Here is an 18932-nt window from a genome sequence, read left to right as displayed (position 1 = left end):
GGTCAGATTTTGTTACTTCTATCAAAGTTATTTGGAACATTTTCCAATGATGCTGGTATTGCACATACTTGTAATGTCCTTGTCAGCTTGAGTGTTATTGTCATCAACGAAGGACATACAAAGCCTTAAAAATACTATACAAATTCTTAAAATTAATTTAATATTTTTCTCAAATTGTTATGCCACCAAGGTAAGACTAAAAAGGTAAAAAGGCCTGTTTTGGATATATGGGTGGATATTATAACATGTGTATTAAAAATAAAAGTATCACAACTAGTCCTGGCCACTAATATAAATATATATGCTGTGAAGTTGGATTAATTACAGTACGTGATCATAGGTGCCAGTTCCCCATTAGCACTCTATAAGTAGATCTAAACTATCTGTGAAACAAGACTGGATTTCAGATGTTAGGTTAAAGAGGTCCACCCACTGTGATAGACAATGAAGGTAACAAATACTGATTTGCCGTGACTGCCTCTTTTCAACATCTTTCTGTTTCTCGAATCGTCCAATATAAATTAAATTGGTTAGCTTTTCCAATTAAAGAATGGAAGGGAGCCTGCATTGTTTCTTCACCAAGACCATTTCTTCAGGCTGAAGCATTCATTGTGATTAATTCACAACAAAACAGGATGCTATCTCCACAGCCTTCACTCGTAACTGCTCTGAGAGATAAAGCTGTCTCTGTCACTAACAGACTGACTGCAGTGTCTTTTGTGCATCTAGCTAACAAAAGAAGCGGGCAACTAAAACACAAAGATAATTTATGTGTCTCTAACCTGTTTTCTACTGATCAAGAAATGGTGTTCCCGATTCCCATTCTAGCATTGAATATCGTGCTTTTTATTTTGATTTGGTCTTTGCACTAAAGGGCTTTTTTTATACCTGTCATCCTGCTTCAACAGTGGCACAGCTGCAGTCAAAAATGCCAGGATGGTCCCATATTACACAGGATTTTGAAAAGGGCAATTTGAAGAACTGTAACATGATGGGTGGTTAGCTTCTGAAAGCTAACAGGGGATGAACGATGACACAAAAAAAAAGAAGGAAAAAAAAATTCTAGATTGCAATAAACACTACTACAACCAAGCACTATACACTAAGCTACCAATATTCATAACTTTCCTATTTCTCCCCAAATGGCTGACTCATTGCATCCCTGGCAAAATGTTTCATTACGATGATGTCACAATAATAACAATACTTTAAAGATGCAGATATGGCTGTTGTACCATTTGAGATATTTTCAGTTGCAAGTTAATCTATATTCCTTAATCTTTCAGTCCAGTGTCCAAGCTAAATGTAGCACACTATAATGCATTTCAAGACTATAGGGTAAACAAGCAGCTATTTGTAAACCGTCACTATTATGTACACCCTATTAAGCCTTTGGACTTTGTTTGAGATAAAAAAATAAAATAATAATAATCATAAAAAATTACTAGTTTAATTTGAGTTGATAGTCATGAGCTTTATCAGCGATCTAAATGCGATGGGATATCTCACCTAAATTAACAAAGAAATAAATAAATAAAAATGCTGAACTTGGAAAATCTTCATAGATCAAGTCATTATGATTCCAACTAAGCAAACTGTGCAGCTGAAAAAAAAAAAAGGAAATAAACTGAATCACAATGAAACTTATTGAGCAGAAAACATTAAATATATGCATCAAAACCCTTTTTTTTTCTTTGAGAAGGAAATTACATACCATCTTCCGTGGGAACATAAATGTTTAAGTACAGGCAGTCTTCACTTTGATCTTGTACGTAGGTTACAACGGTATCCAAGTTGGCGGTGAACCATACAGGTAACATATCATTGAGTAAAAAACGATCTTCCAGAAACTGAGGACAAACAGGAGCAAACTGTGTGGCATTTTGAATCCCTGGCCACGACATGGGGGGCTCGGGGGGCTGAAACCTTCTCTCCCCCGTGGGTGGGAGGGCATAGGGAATCCCCAGGTACTGTTCCACAGGCCCTAGAATCTCATTGGGCAGAGCCGTTTTCAAGCCTCTTAGCTTGCCATAGTTTGTCGTGACAACAGGGTGCTGCTGGGCCTGTGCAATGGCCAGCCAAGCACCCACAAGTACAATCCAGGTAAAAAGGCGTAGAGTAGCCAGTGGATGAACCGTGGTGAAAGGTATCCATGGGGTTCCTTTGAGCCGTGACATGGTCTAACTGTGGTTAGCAGAGTTGGTTGAATTCAGAGTTTTACACTCCTTCCACAGCCAAGGAGAAACCCCGCCCTCAGGATGCAATGGACAGATGATTGACACCACGCCCACCAATCAGATCAGCGATGATGTCATTCCCACATGCCATGAAGGCAACTTTGGATCTCAGTTGTACTTTTGTTGTTTTTTAACTTCTATCCTTTTGACAAGAAACTGGCAATGTGGTCCCCCTGAGCCTTCCTCTGGTAACTACGCCCTCATTTCAAGTCCTCCTTTATTGGTTTGCCTGTGGGAAAGAAAGAACAGCCTATAAATTTACATTTATTCTCACAAAAAAAAAAGGAATTCCATTTCCTTCATTATTTTGCTTGTTTTGCATTAAACATCGGATATGTCAAAGTAACATTGCATGCAAGAGTAGACATACAGCAATTGACTAAAAAAGCAAATAAATATTAACACTAAAACATTATTATAGTCTAGATCCAAGCAATAGCTATTTTGAAATATGATTCTATGTTTCCATTGACTGGGCCACAATTTATAAGCAGTCTGATAAACTGATAGGTTCAAATAACTGTGTGCGTTGCACTGTAGTGTATACACACAATATTGTGTCATATATCCATTTATGAGGTAAGTTGTACTAAATAAGGCTGCATATTGATCAATTTACCTGGAAACTGTGTTTTTATGACTCAATCAGGCTCTATGTGAACAGTTAGGCTGTTTTAGAACAGCAATTGAGTTCAGTCTATACATTCTCTATTCTCTTTCTCATCACTTAGTGTAGAAATGACCTGTCTAAGACTTTGAAGTGTTTTGATGTCTTGGTCCAATAAAGAAAGCTTTTAGTTGTCATTTTGATGTTCCATTATTCTTCACATTTGAATTGATGTATTTGGCAGACACTTTTATCTAAAGCTATTTACACTGCTTTCAAGCTATACATTTTATCTGTTCATGCATTCCCTGGTATTCCAACCCATTCCCATGAACTTTGTATATATTGGAGCTACAGGAATACTCTTCATAGTCATCATAAATAATAGCCTGAGATGTGAAGAACATGAGCACGATCAGAAATCATAGAAATCAGGGTCTGGCCGAGTCATCTACATAAATTAAAACGATTGTCCATTATTATTTGACTCAAGTCTGTTGTTCAAGTATACATTTTGGAACTTTAGCAATATGAAACCTTTCATGTAATTACAAAAGAAAGAAATACCAGTCGTTTGAGACTCGTCTTGTTTTGGAAATGCTACAGGTCACAGTGTTTCCAGTACAATAGTCTTGAATAAATCAAATGCATTCAAAGGAAATTTCCTTGGATACATATATTGGAGTAGACATGAATACAAATATGCCTTTCATTTAAATACATGTGAATTGTAAAATGGAATGTCTGGTCCACATTTATTATCTGAACAAATGATAATCTTTACACCTGAATGAACAAACAAAAGAAGCGCACAAAGCTGAGAGCAGATTATGCCCAAGAAATGCTACCCTGTGTATAAATTTGAGTAATGAATACTCGTGGATTTCATCCACATACAGAAGAAGAGTAGGAAGAGAGTGGGTGTGAAAACAAGAAACTTGGAGACCCTCATCAGTTGGTGTTTTTGATACTCTTGAACGTTAGCACAGTGATAAAACACAAAATGTAGCACTGATTTGTTTAACTTTATATACAGTTCAAGATCATCACATGGATTGTTCATGCACTTTTGCCTCAAATGACTGAATTAAGCTCGCTGGAGCCTCTGGAGGGAAACTTTAATGACTTGAGTCCTGAGTAAATGTACAAGTGATGAACTCCTTCGTTCACTCTGATCCCTCCATTAATAGCTCTGTCACTGAAAGTGAAGCGAAGTTTCCTATGAGACTGTTCCTGGACCGGTAGCTCTTATTTAAAGAGTAATCTAAGCCAAAGGAGTGCTGTTCTTTCAACATCTTCAAAATATGGTGTGTTTAACAGATGTCACACCAAGCATTATCTACACTGTCATTTTTTAAAGCCTCTCTAAATAATTATTCAAGAATCTACGATTGATTGACATAACTTGCTCATATCACAAAGCAATTTCAGCTGAGATCAGATGGTAGATAGCGTAACCCAATGAAAGTTAATTATGCGAACAAAGCAGTGATGATACAATAGACTCATTGAGACAATTACATTAACTTAAATTGGTGTTGAGCAATGCTAAAATTAAAAAAAAAAAAAAAAAAAAAAGATTTGGATTATCTTCACTTTTCCACTTCATAACAGAACACTTTACAACAGCAGGATGTGATAAGCACTGCCAGTCACAAGAGAAAACAAAAAAAGCACAAGAAAGCAAACAACATGGAAGCATTATTTCAATTATACATTGCAGAAAACAACCCCAGATACAATAAAATGACAATAAAATATTATTCTGCTAAATATTTACTGGGAGCTTGTAGCATCTGAAGGGTGATATTGATCTAAGACAGGATCTAATTAAGGAGTACGACTTTAATAAGGCTTGAGTCCCAGTACATATGACATGATTTAAAAGATCTTAATTGTTGGTCTCAGAAAGACCCACACCGTGACACTCTGGGGCTTTAAGTCTTCTTTTTTGTATTATTATTATTATTATTATTATTATTATTATTATTATTATTATTATTATTTAAACCATCATTTTACCCATATATTAAGACATACTCTGTGTGCAAGGCATACAAAAAAGAAAGAGAGAAAATATGTTCTCTTAAAATAAAACATTTAAATGGACTTGGTAAACAATTCACAATTAAGATGGCATTATCCATCAACATGCCTTTGCTGATCTAAGAGGTACTGTAGGCCAACTGATTTTTAAGCTTTCATCAGTTTTCACTTTGCAGTTTATCATTATATATTATGACATTGAGATGGGCATTTCAGAAAATTGTTCACGTACGTATTTGTATTCTAAAGCAGATGGGCCTGAATGTCTGGCCGGCAATTTAATTTCCAACGCAGACAAAAAGCAATGTAACATCCAGTTTGCATGCACTCTCCATCTAATGTCCAGCTAGACCAGCCAAGCGGGATTTATTCAATAACTTTGCGCCAATATTGCTTAATCCTCAACAATGCTTACATTCTAGAAGCCGGTATAAGGAGGCACTTTCTGCCAAATTACCATAATACGACAAAGAAGAACAAAAAATAAAGTTGTCCATTCTGGCTTCCAGCCCAAAGAGATAGCTCGCCCAAAATTAACTCTCCACACAATAAGACAAAACAATATTTGACCCAACTTACTTCCGTTGATTTCCTGCAGTAAAAATTAATAATTATGATACATATTTTTTTAAGATTTTAAGAAACAAATACAAATATCCTCCCAGTTAAATCTCCTCAATTGATTAATTATAATACATTCTATTTTCTAGTATTACATGCATAAAAAAATAACATGTGAGAACGTGTGTTTCTGTCAGTTACATTTATGAAGGTGATTGGGTGGAATTTCCTTTCTGAATTTACTTCACACTTTCCTTATAATGCACTTTCGATACACGAGTGAGTAAAAAAAAAAAAAGATGGGAGAAATGAGACCAAAGAGAACAAAAGAAGAGAAAATAGCATTCACTGCCTGTGTGATCACCGAAGATAACTCAATGAAGGTGTCGGGTCTCTCTCTGAATTTTGATTATAATAAATGATCTACTTGAAGGAGGCTCATACAATTGCACTGTTCAAAGAGTGATACTTGACGAAAGGTGACAATACTGAATTAGGCCCAAGCAACTTACAAAATACAATGAAATAAGGCTTAGAAGCCACTGTGACCTTTTGGTGAACTTTGGATAAATGTGGTGTGATTCCACCGCAAATGCACCTGCTATGATTTATTCAGCATGTTGTCTGGGCTGGCAAATCAGCTGGAATTTGTTTTCTCAAGCGGTATTCTCGTCTTCTACCTTTCTGTCAGTTGACTGAGTGTGGGCAGGAACCCCAGAAAGCAATGAGGGAGAATAAAGGAGAAGGGGAAGTGAAGGCCTAATGGTCAGAGAGTTTTGACCTAAGGTTGTGGGTTCGAGTCTCGGGTTGGCAATACCATTGACTGAGGTGCCCTTGAGCAAGGCAACGAACCCCCTACTGCCCGGGTGCATAAATGGCTGCCCACTGCTCTGGGTGTGTGTTCACGTTGTGTGTTCACTGCTATGTGTGTGCACACTTTGGATGGGTTAAATGAAGAGCCACATTCTGAGTATGGATCACCATACTTGGATGTATGTCATGTCACTAACTCACACTAAAAATGTATTCAAAGGTGACACTTACAGCAGACCACTGATCCTTTGAGCCAGTGAGAGAGAACAAGGGAGAAATAAATACTGAACTCTAAACCTCAGTGATCAAGACCATTGTTAAAGGGTTAGTTCATCCAAAAATGAAAATTAGCCCATAAATGAATCACCCTCAAGTCATGTGTAAGTGACTTTCTTCTTTCAAACGAATCCAGTCAGAGTTATATAAAGAATGGTATTTGATCTTTCAAGCTGTTCCATGGCACTCAGCGGGTGTTGCAGTGCTTCAGTCCAAAAGAAGTTAAATAAAAAGTGCCCATCCGTAAAAAAAAAACAAAAAAAAAAACACAGCTCCGGTGTGTGAATTAAAGGCCTCCTGTAGCGAATTGATGCATTTTTGTAAGACAACACAGAAGTAGCTTCTGGAGGATGACATATGAGGGCAGCATTGCGTATGCGCAGGTGAGTCTTGTGAAAACCAATGTTTGTTACAGAAGCAAAGGAAGCAAAGTTTCCTTACTTTAGCAAAGGAAAAACAAGTCTCCTCTTGGCTTATATCGAAATCCTCTGACATTCTTCTTTACAAATTCTCATTTTGTACTTCTAATTAGTGACCATTGTTTTGTTTTGATCTCTCCCCTGCATATCCATGTTCGTCACTTCTGACCGGCATTTGTACAAAGCCAAACTCATACATCATCCGCCCGGAACTGCTTTCATGTACAACGATAAGTGCAAGCTTTTAAGTGATTATTATGTTTTAAATATAGTTATTTTTAGTTATTTCCACCCGGAGCTGTGTGAGACACTTTTTATCAAGGATGGGCACTTTTTATTTAACTTCTTTTTGATTGATGCATTGCAAAACCTGCTGAGCACCATGAAACAAATTGAAAGACAATTTTTAATATAACTCTGACTGGATTCGTCTGAAAGAAGAAAGTGATATACACATAGGATGACTTTAGGGTGAGTAATATATATGTGTGCATGTGTGTGAGACTGCAAACTCAAAAGAAACATAATCACACATTATATAAAGGTTTTTTTTTTTTTTATCCAGCAATAGTGATTACAATTGTGTTTGCATCTTCACTACACAAAACATGAAAGGTAGGCCAATTTCCTTTTTATGAAAAAAAATAAAAATAAATAATAATAATAATAAAAAAAAAAAAAAAAAAAAAAAAAAAAAATATATATATATATATATATATATATATATATATATATATATATATATATATATATATATATATATATATATATATATATTACCAGAACTTTCTTAGATAAATACACTGTAAGTACACTATAAGTACATGTTAGTACACATACTGTAAAATAAAGTGCAACCGGCATATCATTAGACCTTATTATGCCACCAAACCATGCATTAAAGCATTAAGCTTTAAAAAAAAAATAAAAAATTCCAACACACCCTTGTGTCAGAATATCAATTTTATTATTATTATTATTATTATTATTATTATTATTATTATTATTATTATTATTATTATTATTATATAAGATGCAATAATCAGTACATTGAATTAGAAAGATATTACAAACATGCATGCAACAGAAGGGAAACAATATCAAGATGATGTACAATACTACATCTACTATTCAATATTACCACAGGAGCTATAAAAAGAAAATTTGCAGAAACCACACTCTTAAAAAAAAAAAAAAAAGATATATCTTAAATTTTAAAGATATATATAGGCCTAGAGACACCAATACAATTGCCCCACATGGTAAACTTCAGGCCATCTTAAGTTACAGCACATAATTAAATTATTTAAAAAACATTGTTTGGGAAGTTACAAGTCAACAAATAATATGAAGGACAATGCCAACAAATGGATGAAGTATGTCTGGGCTGGGCATGTATCACACAATTACCTAAATAGCTTACTTCATCAGCAGGTTTTTCAAATTCAGCCCACACTTACATTAGTAGCTACAGCTAATGAATGTCTTATTAGACTGAGCTTGGCACCTCAGTTTAGTTTCAACCACTTAAACCGACACTATAATGTCACGCTGTTGCATTATGACAGAAGTTAAGGTTATAATGCTGTACAGTGTAAATGTTCGAGAGGCGGCCCAATTTCCCCTGACCCCGTCCCAAAATTACGCACGAATGCAGGAGATGCCCACAGTACCACCTTGTGGCGCACTGCTGTACAAGCGGGACAGCTTGGGTTCAAACAGTGGTCCCCGTGATGAAAGTCTGGACTCGCCGCATCTTTTCATGAGAATGTAGTTCGTGTGTAACCCTAGAGCCAGGCGAAAGTTAAGTAACAAAATACGCCACATTTACTAAGTCATCTTAGTCTGAGCTCACCTTATAAGTGTCCCAACACAGAATTATATGTTTTATAGTGTTTAAAGTAATAGCATCGTATTTCTCAAATCCTGGCCCGAAATTATGGCTCTCGAGAAATGAAATCTCGAAAAGATTTATCGCCGCCACAGAGCAAAAGCTTAACGCGCAAATGGATGTGAACCGTAATGAACGTACGAGGAAGAAAACATCATGCATCAACCAACACAGTGTCTCACTGTACCGAGGTTCGGCTAGCCACAGGTAAGTATAGTGATACCGAACACTTCTGCCACACGAACCCTCTGGTACAAAAAAAAAAAAAAAAAAAAAAAAAAAACCTTCATTTCCCCTCTGCTAAGTAGATACATCATATGAAAGACTAACTTGCGCTTCATCTTTAAATGTAGATTATGACACTACTTGTGGAGAGCAGAGTAATAATAATAATAATAATAATAAATAATAATAATAATAATAATAATTTCGACTGTCCACCCAAAATGTATTGCTAAAGAACTACTCAAACAGTTTGTAAGGTCAGCCTTTTTCATCAATCAGCGCGTGTAGCCAAATTAAAAAAGGTTCGTTCGTCCAGATGGATGAAGCTTTCAGAGAGCGAGAAAGAGGGAGAGACGGGGAAAAATCATGGGATCCAGCTGGAAATAAGCGTGTAAGGGGCGTCAGGCAAACATTTCAACTCTGGATAAGCACTAAATAGAGATACTTTCACTTCCAGCTGCTCGTCTGGCTTACCTTTGCGGTATCTGCATTGTACGGCTTCTGTCCTGCCGCCCCGACTTACTGAGGTACGGCGAAATGCATGTGCCACACAAGGGGAAAAAATCTAACTCCGTTCTGCCCCTGTTAAAATCCAACGTGATGCTGCCGTCCGAAAGAGAGGTGGCACACAGGGTACTGTTCAGAGACGCGGCAACATATCTGATGTAAATGACCCATATAGATTAAGCAATTCATTGAAATCATTGCGGAGGAACAGTGAACTGTACAGAATCTGATTGTTTCCGTAGAAAGAGGCAGCACTGACTGGAAGAAAAAAAAAGAGATTAAAGGGGGAGAAACTGAGGCTGTGACTCTCTCTCTCTCTCTCTCTCTCTCTCTCTCTCTCTCTCTCTCTCTCTCTCTCTCTCTCTCTCTCTCTCGTTACTGCATTAACTGAAATGTACAATGCCTATACAACCAATAGATATCCACACTAACTATCACCCTTTGACCGACTTATTGGAAGCGCTGAATTGAATTTTTATGTTTTTAAATAGTGTCGTGGCATGTACATTTATGTTTGTATTGTCTCGTATTTTGTTACTTTCGTGGATGTGGAAAAGTCTGAAATAAAGGAATAATAATAATGATCATGATGATGATGATGATGATGATGATGATGATAATAATAATAATAATAATAATAATAATAATAATAATAATTATTATTATTATTATTATTATTATTATTGTTGTTATTATTATTATTATTATTATTATTATTATTATTATTATTATTATTATTATTATTATTATATAGCAGTGTATTGGTTGTTTTGGGTTGCAGCTGTATATAGTGGATATGATTTAAGCAACAAGTATGAGTGCTGTTGTACTGATTATAAACATGGCAATGTGGTAACGATGCCGCATTTGATCATTACACATCAAGAAGTTTACTTTTTAAACAGAAATTGGTCAGTAAGTTCATATTTTTTTCCTCCATCAGTAGAAGTAGTTCCAAAAGAAGCCAAATTGCATGTTTGGCAAGCAAAGTACAGACTGAACACAAGTCTGGAATACTGTGGAGGGAGTTGACAGAGAATTACCTTCCCAACACAGGGTGAGGTCCACTCCAGGTTTTCCCTGCTCCAAGTGTTCATGAAGTGAGAAAATGTACATATGGTCTCTTTCAATATACTCTCGAAAGTGAGAAAATGTATCTAAAAAAACTCTAAAGGTGTATTAATAGTCATTTTAAAAGGAAACTATGTGATATATATATATATATATATATATGGTTTTACAGTATATATATATATATATAAATGAATTCGAAAATTTTTCATTAGAAAAAAACTATTGCCGTGTTGACCAATGGAAAGCTACTTGGTTTTACAGTGATTTCAGTGCAAGCTCTCCATCATACATACACTACTGACTAGTGTACTACTGAACTTGTCTACGAACAGTGAAATGTCTCAGTACTAATATCAGCACTCTTGAAATGACTGGTTTCCTCCATTGTTTTTCTTCTCCATTTCTGTCAATTGATGGAGTTTGGGTTTCTTGCAAACGTCCCCTTTGGCTTGCTTAGTTAATAATCTGTAATATTATCGGTCTGACATAACTGGCACTACTGGATGAGAATAAAACTTTGGACGGAGTTGAATAATTTTCACGGAATGCTTATACAAAAGATCATAGAGGAAAAAAATAAAAATAATAATAAAATAAAAATCCACATGAGCAAAAACAGGAAGCAAAGCAACACAGGAACAGAACACAATACTGACACAACTAAAGACAAAATGAACCAGGTATATATAAGGTGTGGCTAATGACTCAATGATAAACAGCTGGCAAAAATTGACTAATAATGAGTGCAAAGGGTTATGGGAAACGCAGTCCAGAACACACACTGAGCATGTTTACATGCACGTTCTTAAGCCGATTATGCTTAATAAGCTGAAAACGCACTTGGTAATGTAAATGCAGTAACCCGTTTTCTTTTATCGGAGTAAGGTCATTTCAGACAGGACCACTTTGGCATTTATCTTTGGTGGTATACGGGGGCTCTTGCTCCAAAATTAATTGAACATACAAGAGCTTAAACATTAGCCCTCTGGAACCATCAGCTTGGAAATACATGACAATTAAGACACTTAATAATGTATTTGAAGTGAACTGTGGTAATCGTGTAGATGTGGCATTGAGATATCTATCCTATAGCTTGGTTATGAGGATGAGTGATTCTCAGCAGTGAGGTTCATGCCAGCCGGGACTTGAAAGCCTTATTGATCTGAAACAAAGAAGACAACAACCAGAAGGTGCACAGTAATATGTTCATGCTTGTAATGTGGAGGGAGGGTTGCGAGCAGTCTGAGCATACTTACAGAGCAGTAGTGCCACATATATACAGGTGCATCTCAGTAAATTAGAATGTTTCAATTATTTCAGAAATTCAACTCAAATTGTGAAACTCGGGCATTAAATAAATTCAATGCACACATACTGAAGTAGTTTAAAGGGATAGTTCACCCAAAAATCTAAATTGTGTCATTAATAACTTACCCTCATGTCGTTCCAAACCTGTGAGACCTCCTTTTATCTTAGGAACACAGTTTAAGATATTTTAGATTTAGCCCGAGAGCTCTCAGTCCCTCCATTTAAACTGAGTGCACAGTATACTGTCCATGTCCAGAAAGGTAAGAAAAACATCATCAAAGTAGTCCATGTGACATCAGAGGGTCAGTTAGAATTTTTTGAAGCATCAAAAAATACATTTTGGTCCAAAAATAGCAAAAACTACGACTTTATTCAGCATTGTCTTCTCTTCCGTGTCTGTTGTGAGAGAGTTCAAAACAAAGCAGTTTGTGATATCCGGTTCCCGAACGAATCATTGGATGTAACCAGATCTTTTTGAACCAGTTCACCAAATTGAACTGAATCGTTTTAAACGGTTTGCGTCTCCAATACGCATTAATCCACAAATGACTTAAGCTGTTAACTTTTTTAATGTGGCTGACACTCCCTCTGAGTTCAAACAAACCAATATACCAGAGTAATTCATTTAGTCAAACAGTACATTGACTGAGCACTATGCCTCTGTGGCCTCACTGAACTAACGCTGCGCTCAATAAACGGCGTAAGCATAAACCAGTTACAACAGGTAGTTTTTTGTGTAGTTAGTGCAGAGTTAAGCACATCTAGACCAAGCCAACGTCTTCCAGTAAATAAGGAAGGAAATATATAACAAAAGCAGATTTTTTCTTGACTCAGAAAAGGATAAAAATATGTTCTCATTTCATGCAGCAGAAGTAGAAGCGGTTCAGTCACAATGCTGTGTTTATAACTGCATGAGAGACTAATATATGAGATGTGTTGCAAGTTGACATTTGCAAGCTTAATTTAACATCACAACTGACAAATGCATGGAATACTCAGAGTCAGATAACGCAAATTATATTTTGAGGTCACTATCGGGAAATAACCTGATTAATTCCTGAACAACGGAGATGGACCAGGGCAAGGGATTGCAGGCCAGGTCCTTGTAACAGAAGAGAGATTAGAAGTAGTGGCAGAGCAGAGTGCCAGGGCAGGTAAAGTCGTAGGCCAGAGCAAAGCCAACAGACAAAGAGCAGGAGGCCAGGGTGGAGCTGGAGGGACAGATTACAGAGGCTCTGGCCGAACAACAACCCTGACGGATGACCAGGACAAAACCAGGATCTTTACAGACAGCAAAGGTGGAACTGATGACCGCCTCAAAGGAGTTGAGAGGGCCAATGAACCTCCTAGCAGCTCATGTAGTATTGCAAAGATAAATACAGATACGACAGTAGCAGCCTTGACGGCTGGAACAAAACAGGTGGACAGTTCAACCACAGTCTCTTTCGGTCTCAGGGGAGAGTTTCGGAATGAACAGCACCTCCCAGAGGGAAGCTGAAGTGGATGCCTCTGCCTCGAGGGGTTCCACAGCAGAACCCACCACCTTGAGAGCAAACTCACTGGTGGACTCTTGAACTGGAACAAGTTTAGAAGTGAACTTATGAACTAAAGTAACTCTGGAGTGAACTCTGAGAGCTTCTGGACTGGACTCAATTCTACAGTGGACTCGGAAGACTCGCAAACTGGAGTGGGCTCTGGAGTGGACTCTGAGGGCTTACGGACTGAAGCGAGTTCATGAGTGGTCTCTGAAGACTCCTGGACTGGAACAAGCTCTGGAGTGGACTCTGAGAGCTTCTGGATGGGAGCAGGCTCTAGAATAGACTCTGAGGACTCACAGACTGGAGCAGGCTCTGGAGTGTAATCTGAAAACTCCTCGACTGGAGTGAGTTCTGAAGTTAACTCTGAAGACTCATAGACTGGAGTGGACTCTGGAGTGGACTCTGATTGCTCCTGGACCGGAGCAGGCTCTAGAATAGACTGTGAGGACTCACAGACTGAACCAGATTCTGCATTGGAATCTGAGAACTCCATGACTAGAGTGGGCTCTGAAGTTAACTCTGAAGACTCAAAGACTGAAGCGTACTCTGGAATGGACTCTGAGACCAGAGTCATGTCCTCCAGGACCACAGGACTCTGGACCACTGTAGTCGGGGTCCTCCAGGTCCACCAGACCCTGGACCACCAGAATCAGATCCTCCACAACCACCGGAATCGGAACCACCATAGTTGGGTCATCCAGGAACACCAGAATTGGGACCACAGGAGCAGACTTAGCTGTATTCCTCATTCTCACCCTAAATCTATGGGTCAGAGATAGGGAAGCTTCACTATTCTCTTACAGCGGACTCTGGCATCTCTGGGGTCACTGCAATGGGAAGCCGCATCATTGCAATCCAGCCCCACCACTAAAGTCCAAAACCTCCAACCTCCATCCCCTGCTGGCGCAGAGCCAACAAAGACAAAAATTGTGCCATCCACTCCTTGCTATTGGCTGGAGGAAGAATATGAATATGAATGCCAATGGTCCAAAAGAAAAACAGACAACACTGCCCAATTGCTGGAACTGATGTTGGAGTCAGTATTCTGTCACAGAATGCTCACAGAAAAGATCCATTCAAAGTTTTAATCTCAGAGTCCAAAAAAACCTAATCCGCATGAGCAAAAACAGGAAACAAAGCAACACAGGAACAGAATGCAATACTGATGCAACTGAAGACAAAATTAACAAGGTATCTATAGGGTGAGGTAAAGTAGTCAATGATAAACAGATGGCAGTAATGAACAAATAACGAAAGGGTTATGGGAAACACAGTCCAGAATATACAAATAATGACACAAAATTAGTGCCCTCTGGTGGCTAAACTGGACACCCCAACAACTGGCTGTGACAATAATGACATTACTTTCTTGACTTTATAGCCAAATTAAATATGTTCATAACTGATGAATTTTGCTACACTGGAACTTATTGAATTGAACTGTATCAACAGTTAAATTACTTGAGCAGAATAATGAAACTATTGTCTTGCTACAGCTGCTTTATAGCACAATCTTGTATATGCATCATATTTTAAATTTGCATTTCATATTCTGTTACTTTTTCTGTTTAATACTGTGAATCTGTATTGTATAAAGCACTAAATAATGGTGACATGAATAAAACAATGAATACACTTGTAAAGCACTTCATATACAGAAAAATGCTGCTAAATATTGCTATCACTTTTTCTGGCAAACATATGGACACTGAACTTTAGATTTACTGAGACAAGACAAGAATATTGTGACATTTTTAGGATGACAAGGGATGCTATTTTCTGGAAAGCTCTCTCTCTATTGGAAAAGCTTCTGTAATTTATTAACTAAATTGTTTTAATGTATGATATTATTATTACTGATTGCAGCTGTAATTGGAAGTTCAGATTAAAAAGGGCATCCGTTATGTAATTTGTACAGCTTGGAAGGTGCAATTACCAACAGTGGCTGATGCACTTTGGTGCTGTGGCTTTAGTGAAAATTACTGAGCATGCCTAAGTGCTTCGGATTGCAAAAATACAATCATGCACGAGAGACTAAGATCAAAGACCATTGGCGCTCATTTCTCCAGGCATTCAAGTTCCCGGCGCAGATGAAGCTTGTTGCCTCAGGGCAGCAAATGGATTCATATGGCAACCGAGGCCCCATGCAAGTGTAATGTGAGTAGATTTACTCCCTATTCTTCATAACACTGTACTTTTTTTTAAAAGATAATCATATAACAGATACTTTATAGTTTTGTCTCCCATGTGAAAGCCTGAGGAAATAAATATTTCCAGCCTCTGGCTGAGACTGAAATGACTTTTCAAAGAGATTTTGCCAATGCAACAACCAGTAAAAACTTTACGGGGAATACATACTATTTTACAGGGAATACATCTTACTGTTTTTATTTTTTATTTATTTATTTTATTTTCAGAGAGTTTTCTTTATTTTCATGACTATGAAAATTGTAGTCACACTGAAGGCATCAAGGGCTATTTGACCAAGAAGGAGAGTGATGGGGTGCTGCTCCAGATGACCTGTCCTCCACAGTCACCGGACCTGAACCCAATCGAGATGGTTTAGGGGTGAGCTGGACCGCAGACAGAAGGCAAAAGGGCCAACAAGTTCTAAGCATCTCTTGAGGAACTCCTTCAAGACTGTTGGAAGACCATTTCAGGTGACTACCTCTTGAAGCTCATCAAGAGAATGCCAAGAGTTTGCAAAGCAGTAATCAAAGCAATAGGCGGCTACTTTAAAGAACCTAGAATATGACATATTTTCATTTTTGTCACACTTTTTTGTTATGTATATAATTCCATATATATTTCCACATGTGCTAATTCATAGTCATGAAAATAAAGAAAACTCTTTGAATGAGAAGGTGTGTCCAAACCTTTGGTCTGTACTATATATATATATATATATATATATATATATATATATATATATATATATATATATATATATTAGAGTTGGGGAACTCGAACTTGGACTCAGCCTCGAGTCCAATTTTGAATGAACTCGGACTTGTCACGCACTCGGGTGAATTTGTACTCGGACTTGACACGGACTTGAACATTTTGGACTCAGAAAATATTCTGAGTACAGTCGAGTCCGCGTCATGTGTAACAATAAAACCAGCATAAAATTGAGATGATAAATTAATGAATGTCTCCCCTTCTGTCTTTTTACTGCACCACACCGGCAGGCAGCAGTAGCATATCATCTCATGCTTGCAGACGAAACACATGCACCACTCACTGGATATCAATGTGGATAAGTGATGGGAAGCTCGATTCTTTTCCGCGAACCGGTTCTTTCGGACGGTTTGATTCAATAAACCATTTGAAAAAAACAGTTCACCGAAGTCTTGAAGATATAAAGTAAATTAGGTGTCATCAGCGCAGAAAACATGATCCACTTACTATACATAATCCATTGCGATGTATTTGTTATTTAATGAACTTACGTTTCGTCAGATTGCCCTTCATTCAAGCCCTCGGTTTACCCACACTCATAACATTAGCACAGAATCAGTTCAGAATCAATCACCAAAATAATCAGTTCGGTTCAGACGCGCTGTGAGTCAGTCGGCTTCATGCTGAAACACGAATGCGCAGTATCAACTCCTCGGTTCTCGAGTCGGATGCGTCCGAAAGAAACGGTTTTCGGTTCGGTTTACTGATGATCCGAAAACCGATACAACCGGTTCTTGACTCAGAAACGAGAATCGCTTAAACCGGCACATGCTGCAGTTCAGAATCATCAGCTGCTCTACTCGTGTTCATGTTCTGTTTACTACAAACTCAGTTTGTGAATCTGTCATCATTAACTATAAATACAGTACAGATATTTCATAAATCATCCCTTATTCATATTAAACATGGAGTCTTTAGAGTCTTAATTATTGGCCAACTTCCCTGAAAACCCCATTTGGCCCATACTTAATCTACAATATATATATATATATAGTTATTTTATCACACTTTCTGATGTTTAACAAAATACTTGAAAAATTACACGCATGCGCAGTATCATCAGTTCATCGGTTCTCAAATCGGACGCGTCCGAAAGAAACGGTTTTCGGTTCAGTGTACTGCTGATCTGAAAACCGATGCAACCGAGTACCAAAGACAGCAGCAGCAACCAACAGATGCTGCACAGCTCAGCATTGCAGGATTTGCAAGACCAGAATTGACCAAACAAGCAATGCAACTTTATGATGCAAGTTCTCCAAGACAACAAGAAATTCATAATGTCATCATTAAGGATCTCCTCATTGGCTGCACTTTACCTCTGTCAAATGTGGGGGAGAGGCATTAAATAATTGAAATGTCAGCTTTAACTGGAGGACAATATAGTGTGATACAATAATAAAACAGGTTAATTTGTATTTTCATGCACTTGTAATACAATAAAACCTTTGAAACCTTTTTTGATAGGAAACTAGTTCTGTTGACATAAAATAAAAATGTCCAATGGCAATGACTAGATGTAACAGTGGTATTTTTTTATTACATTTTTATATTGCCATTGGTTTAATGGGTTGAAAGGTTAAAATATTAATAGAATGTAAAAATGTGCAATACCAATTTATAATCTTTTTTAATTTAATTACTTTCTGGACTCGGGCGGACTCGACTCGGACTCGGCCTTTAAAAACTCGGACTTGAGTCCAACTCGGCCCCTTTTGGACTCGGACTCGGACTTGGACTCGATGTTTGTGGACTTGGTCTTGACTCGTACTCGACAAAGGTGGACTCGGACCCAACTCTAATATATTATATATATATATATATATATATATATATATATATATATATATATATATATATATATATATATATATATGTATGTATATTATTATTATTATTTTTATATTTAATATTTTATAATAATCTAGATTAATGCCACTGTGATCTTGAAATTAATCTAGATTAATCTAGATTAAAATGGCTCATATATATATATGTTAAATCAGATAAATCTGATGTTAAATGTTAATTTAGCAATAATAAGACATTCTCACTAGCTCAAGTCAGTGCTGAGACTCAGCCCATTCTTCCACCACTATTAAATTTGAGTAACCCAGCAACAGAAACTTTTCCACGTCTCTCATTTCTGAGATTTTCACGTCCTGTGCAGCAACTGAGTCAAGGCAGCTCATTTTGCCTCACTGTCTCCTTCATTCCAGTCTAATATCAGGGATCTTTCTAGTGCCTGCTGACCCCAAACATAGTTACACACATTTAATCTAGCCGTATCCCGCAGCCACGTAACAATCGCTACTTCTCTAGCGGAAAGCCTGTGATATATCAGACATGACACCCGCATCAATGGCTGCTGAGAGCTGGCCAAGTGTTATGGGCAGTATGAAATAGCATATAAGCTTTTACACCTGAAGTGCGCCCATCAAAAGAAATGAGAGTAAGAGAAAGACTGAGCCG

General features: G+C 37.4%; 1 pseudogene; it reads right to left on the bottom strand.

The window, feature by feature from the left end:
* LOC113106483 (neuroligin-4, X-linked-like) overlaps nt 1-9889 on the bottom strand; it is a 112698-nt pseudogene extending 102809 nt beyond the window's left edge.
* Between the last annotated feature and the right edge of the window lie 9043 nt (nt 9890-18932).

Source organism: Carassius auratus, chromosome 1 (genome assembly GCF_003368295.1).
Source record: "Carassius auratus strain Wakin chromosome 1, ASM336829v1, whole genome shotgun sequence".
In the NCBI taxonomy this organism is placed as follows: Eukaryota; Metazoa; Chordata; class Actinopteri; order Cypriniformes; family Cyprinidae; genus Carassius; species Carassius auratus.
The sequence above is the reverse complement of the archived record's forward strand: the minus strand, read 5'-3'. Positions and strand labels throughout refer to the sequence as shown.